The sequence below is a fragment of the Lissotriton vulgaris genome, chromosome 12, assembly GCF_964263255.1.
Source record: "Lissotriton vulgaris chromosome 12, aLisVul1.2, whole genome shotgun sequence".
Taxonomy (NCBI): Eukaryota; Metazoa; Chordata; class Amphibia; order Caudata; family Salamandridae; genus Lissotriton; species Lissotriton vulgaris.
The window spans coordinates 731595498-731601497 of record NC_141700.1 but is presented as its reverse complement, the minus strand read 5'-3'; the positions used below and the strand labels follow the sequence as shown (position 1 = coordinate 731601497).

At 46.7% G+C, this 6000-nt stretch overlaps 1 protein-coding gene across 2 annotated transcripts in view; it reads left to right on the top strand.

Annotated features, from left to right (window-relative positions):
- Nucleotides 1–449: 449 nt before the first annotated feature.
- The window catches only part of LOC147678416 (transmembrane protein 272-like), a 93882-nt gene continuing 88331 nt past the window's right edge, over nucleotides 450–6000 (top strand). Inside the window, exon 1 of one of the 2 annotated variants that reach the window (XM_086946007.1) lies at nucleotides 450–682. The gene's annotated coding sequence lies outside the window, so the exon portion shown is untranslated. Of the gene's footprint in view, nucleotides 683–928; nucleotides 947–6000 lie in introns of those variants that run through there. The other variant, XM_086946008.1, reaches the window with a different exon arrangement.

Here is a 6000-nt window from a genome sequence, read left to right as displayed (position 1 = left end):
CACCGGTGCTGAATTTTTTTATTCAGTACAGAAGTACCACATTTTATTAAGCAAAGAAGTTTGTAATCACTGTTTTTAGTTTTTTATACACGAATCGTTCGTTCTTTCTTCCTTTTTTTTACTGTAATGATTTTAATTAATTGTACAGTTAATAAAGTACACATGTACCATCATATCTTGCCCTTATCCCCGCCCCTACCTCCGCCCACTTGCCACACCTCTAGCTTATTTTAATGAGTACCTGCACTTATTTTTTCCCATTTAAAGCACTGCATGTAACTTATTGTTTGCTTTTGTATTTTGTTCCTGTATATCATTATTGGTCCTTCTGTGAAGCGCTCTGACACCTTCGGGTAAAGTCCGCGCTATATAAAATTGCATAAATAAATAAATAAAGTTTGTAAACACACAAGGACCTCCTGCTCTTGCAGGAAGCGCCAGGGCTCCATCATTAGATGGGGCGCGGCACGTGGTGCTCTGGAAGGGGCGCGGCTGCTCCAAAAAGCAGGAGGCGGAGAGGGGCTGTGTCAGAGCGTCGGCCTCCGGCCTCCATCCCCCCCCCCCCCCCCCCCGTCATCAACAACCACAGAGAAGGCAGCGGCGGCCCCTGGAGACCCGGTGCTGTCGACGAGTTTCGGTGCAGTCTCTCCAGCTTGAGTGCTATCTCTGCTGCTACTGACGTGTAAGTGCGCAGCGCCTAATGAGGGACAGGGAGAGAGGAAGGCGCTAGGGGCCCAGGCTAGCATCTGGGGCCTGAGGCGGCACCGAGGGGGTTACTAGAAGGTACTGGGCACAACAAGAGCCTCTCTTCCGCCCGCACACGCCCTCCCTGGCTACTTTCACTTACTTCCAAAGAGGGCTGTATCTCGAAACATTAAGGCTGGCGCCGTTCCATGTCCTGGTGGTAACAGGCGGTACAACCTCCCCGCACCACCGTGTTATAGAGGTGGAAATGTGTGACAAGAGTGTTTGTGCATGTTGATTATGCAGTGTTTCTGTTGTGGTGAAGTGTATTTTGCAGTTGTGCTTTTGTGATGCGTTTTCTCATTGTTTTGTACTGCGTGGTTGTACTATATTAGTTTGTAAGTGTGTTGTGTTAGTTTGTGTATTATATTGATTGTGTTACTTTGTGTTGTTGTTTAGAGAGGCCCGCGCATGCTGCTACACTCCACACACAGACGCAGCTCGTTTCCTTTTAAAGTTCCCACGACAAGCAGCCACTCCCCACAATCGGGGGCGCCACATACTGCGCTGTTCAAGACGCCAGCCTTTCAGGCGACCCTCCCCTTGCCTACTTTCAGGGAAACGAAACCGTTCCCTCGGCACTAAAGGCACCCCTCCCCTAGACTGGGGGGGGGGGGGGGGGGGGGGTGCCGCCTCTCGGTCTTGACTCAGCTGCGGGGCGCACTTCATGCGCCTCCACCAGGGGGAAGTGCAGCACTTTGGTCATTCTCAAAGCATAAGGTTGGGTCTCAGTCAGTCACATCTCAGTAGGTTGGTGCACGCGCAGCTGTCGGTCTTTCAGTCGACAAGTCTGTGACATGTCTGTTGTGCCTAATGTTGATGACACACTAAGTGACGCTTTGCTGGAAGCAGAGACGTGGTATCTGCTATTACAAAGAATTTTGTATCAAAATCATAAGCAGAGCTTTAAATGGCCGCGTACTCGCAGCTACTGAGTACTTGCACTTTTTAAATTAAAGAGACAGTACCTTCACTTCTCTCTCTGCCAGAGCGCAATACTTTTAATAGGGGAGTACCCGGCACTTATCAATAGCAAACATGTACTCGGCTGTGGAACCAAGGGAGCGCACACACTGCCTCAAAGCTAACACTAAGTGGTTAATATCAGAAGGAACACGGCTTAAAGTACACTGTATTTACAATCTTCTTTAACATAGGAACTGTCAAACACATTTTGTAGCCCAGAAAGAGTCATTTAGAGGTCATCAGCATTCATTACACAAGACACAAAGACCTTCCCTTCCAGAAAATCTTAATATGGCAAACCGAGAAGAGAACTTGGTTTAGTCACAAATCTGGCAAGTAAAGTATACATGTAAGATGGCAATTCCAGAAGTTGGGGAATGCATCCTTAAACACCACAGTTGCCAATCATGGGTCCCAATCATTGTCCCTATTGGTATGGCAATGGATATGTACGTCGCCCAATTAGCGCTGCTAAGACCAGCACTTCCCACCTCCTTTCTAGACCAAACACAGAACAACAAAAACCGGTTGGCTGCATTACTGCCCCTCTGCCCCCTGCCGAGTCCAGGAATTAATAAAAAACATATAAGTAAAATAAAATACTATTTGAGCCAGTTTTGTTACTGAAGAGAAAGGACCTACTTTTAAGTGGATGTGACCGCGTGCACGGACTTTGTATGGTCACTGGAAGTGAAGGTAGCCAGTTGATGATGGGGGCAGACTCATTGCCCCTGTATGCTGTGCTGGGCGGAACCAACATGTGAATGGCACTTTATCAGAGCAGTCGGGGGTGGGGTGCTAACCAAAAGCCCCTCTATGTATGTGAATTATGTATGAATTTGTGGAACAATAATGGGATAATGAGAAAGGCCAGACCTAAAAACTAGACTTGTTAATCTACTTATACACGAAGGATAATTAATAGCCGTTCAAGTACCATCGAATAATCATGTTATCTACTGATATTATTTTAATAAAATCATGTATCATTCTACAATAAACCTATTCTTTTTGTGATGCAGTTCACACTGCACTGTCTTACTTTCATAGAATTAAATCGTTTTGATCGACCGTGTCGCAGCTCTGGGAATAGGAGGAACAGCTAAAGACCTGATTGCTTCGTTCCTCGCCAATCGGCCTCAGATTGTCAAAATGGGCAATTTCACCTCCCAAACCTTCTCTCTCCCCTGCGGCGTTCCACAGGGCTCCTCGCTAAGTCCGACGCTTTTTAATATCTATGTATCGGACTTGGCGAGGGTGATAAAATCCTATGGTATTGCCCTTACCACATACGCCGATGACACGCAACTAGTGCTATCGGTGTACAATAACGGAGCTAGCGTGGCAGCCAACTTTCAGGAGGGTATGAAGGCAATAAGCTCCTGGATGTCATCAAACTGCCTCAAACTTAACTCTGATAAAACGGAGGTGATGACATTCGGGAGCTTGAAACCAGCATGGTCCCCACAATGGTGGCCACCGGAGCTGGGATCCCCCCCCAACCGGTGACTAAGGTTCGTAACCTGGGAGTCACCTTCGACAACAAATTGACTTTCCACCACCACGCCAATGCTGTCGTATCATCTGCATTCTACACACTCAAAAAAATCAAGAAACTCCTTCCTTATCTACCACAGTCAGCCGGTAAAACACTTATCAGTACTGTTAGTGTTTTCTAAAACGGATTACTGTAACTCTCTGCTTCTTAATGCTCAGGAAGGAGTCCTCAACAAATTCCAGACCGTTCAAAACGCGGCTGCCAGAACTTTACTTTCTATCCCCAAATTCACATCTGTATCCCATCACATTAAAGAGCTCCACTGGCTCCCAATCAGGAGCCGAATAAAATTTAAGGCTCTCTGCATAGCCTACAAGACCCTTAACTACCCAGGGCCTAAGTTTTTAAAAGAAGCTCTTCATCCATTGGAGCATCGCAGAACTCTTCGATCCTCCACAGCTTTCATGCTGTCTGTCCCTCGGACAAAAAAGGCCACTTGGGGAGACAGGTGCTTCACTACAGCCACTGCTAAACTATGGAACACCCTCCCACTGCATATCAAAACTGCCCCCACCCTCCTTAAATTCCGAAAAAGCCTCAAGACATGGCTTTTTTCCTCTGTTTAACCACCCCTCAAAGTGTAAGGAGTTCTCTGATCACCAGCGCCGAGACACCTGTATGGGTATTTGCGCGCTTTAAAAATTGAAAAAATAAATAAATAAATAAATACATTTGTGAAAAATCCACCAACCCTTCATTCGCCATTTTCATAAAAACAAACTGCATAAAATGTGGCCGGTTCCACAGACACTGCCCCTTTTTATAGAGTAAATTTAAACCCTCTGTGTGATGCACAGAAGACACTTCCAGAAGCCTTTGTAAGCAGCAGCTCCCTGCCATGTGTAGGCACCTCTCTCCAGAGGGCTGTCTGATGGATCTTATCTCTCACTTCATCTCTGTGGCTCCAGCTTCCAATGTCAGCTGGTTCCTGAAGCATTGATGCTTGGAATAAACATGAAACCACGAGCAGAGCGTGACGTCAGAAAGGCTGCTGAGGGAAGGTCTCTGCAGAAACACAGTGTGGGTGGTCTGGAGGCTTCCAGCGCTCAAGTCTCTTCAGAGACAGTCAGCCATAAACTCTTGAAAAGTAGGCATCAGTAAGCCACTCCTTGGCGGGAATGGGGTGATAAGTCCAAGCTGTGTCAGCGTTGTAGCAGCCAGGCCTGCACCACCTCTAAATCCTCAGGGGACCCCATTTCGATCATTGTCGGCACTAGAGTTCACCCAATTGGGTCAGTGGAGCAACTCATGACTACAACTCCCAGAACGCATTAGGTTGTCACATGGATGCCCAGGAGTGGAAACAAAGTGGAAACAAGCATTTACAATGCAATGGTTTCGCCTTTGGAAAAGTTAGAGCTATTGGCATTGCTCATGACATTTCTTTTTTTTTTTTACTTATAAATAAATGGCATTGTTATTTACATTGCCAACAGCTCTCTCAGCCCACACAGCTCACACAGCCTACACAGCCCTCACAGCCCACACAGCCCTCCCCACCTCCTTGCAATGCTGTTGAGAAGTAATGATCCGAGGCCTGCAATTATGCACACTTGTTATTACTTAGACATGCAACAGTCTTTATTAAAGACCAGAAACAGAAAATACTTCCCATTGTCAACGGTGTGTTGTACCTACAGAGGTCTGGCTTGGGAACAGGTGTCCCCCAACCTGCATGACCGGTTTATCATTTACACCTTTTGCCTCTCTTGAGGTGTTATTGCATTTGGGTAATGGCAGTAACGTGATTGTCTCTAATTTTGCCTTGAGGCGCACATTTCTAAGGAGCATTGGAAGAATGTGGCAGTTCATAAAATCAGGCAAATTTATGGGAGCTTTTGGCAACGCCCAATGGCGATTGTTCAACTTCCTGACCACAATACAGAAGAAACCGCGCAGCAGGTACCAACTCTTATATAAGCGTCCTCCCTAGCATTACAGAGCACAGTGGTGTAGTTGCGCCTCCGGCAGCGGGAAATCCTCACCGTTCGCCTGGTGCCTTTCCCCTCACGGCGGCGTCAGGCTCTGTTTATGCCCCCAGGAGCGCTTGGCGCTCGTTGCTCTTGTGGCGCCTACGGGCGCGGGATGCTGTGCCACGCCCTCTCCGGGGCTTCTGGGAGCGGTAGTCCGCTCGTCGATGTAGTTGCGCCCCCGGCCGCTGGAAATCCTCAGCGTTCGCCTGGTGCCGTTCCCCTCACGGCAGCGTCAGGCTCTGTTTATGCCGGTCAACAGTTACAGAGCCCCCAAGTTTATCGGGTCCATGCATTAACAGTTCATCCACTCCAAGTTTTTAACTTGCATTCTGGGACTTGCAGTTTTGCATATCCCATTACAAATCCCAGGTTGTAACTTCCAGAATGCAAAATACAAAAAAAAGCTTGAGAGAATCAGATTTTCAAGCATGATTTGGGGAAAGCCAAAATCTCTTTCAAGAAGGTTGTAAGGGAATAAACTAGCATTAAAAATTAATTTCCGGGACAATATTGCTATAAATACATATATGTAACAGCACAGTCATTCATTCCCTCCATTGCTCTTTACTCTTCGCATTCCTTCCTTCCTATACATCCCACCAGCAATTTCACAACTTATTTCTGAACTTGAAATGAAAGGTGAATTTAGGGACACATTCACAAAGAGTGTAATAAGGGTATGTACCGACAGTGTTATGATGAATCAATTTCACTGTCTGCCTCTCAGCATTCAATTTCATGTGCAATTATTGACTCAAC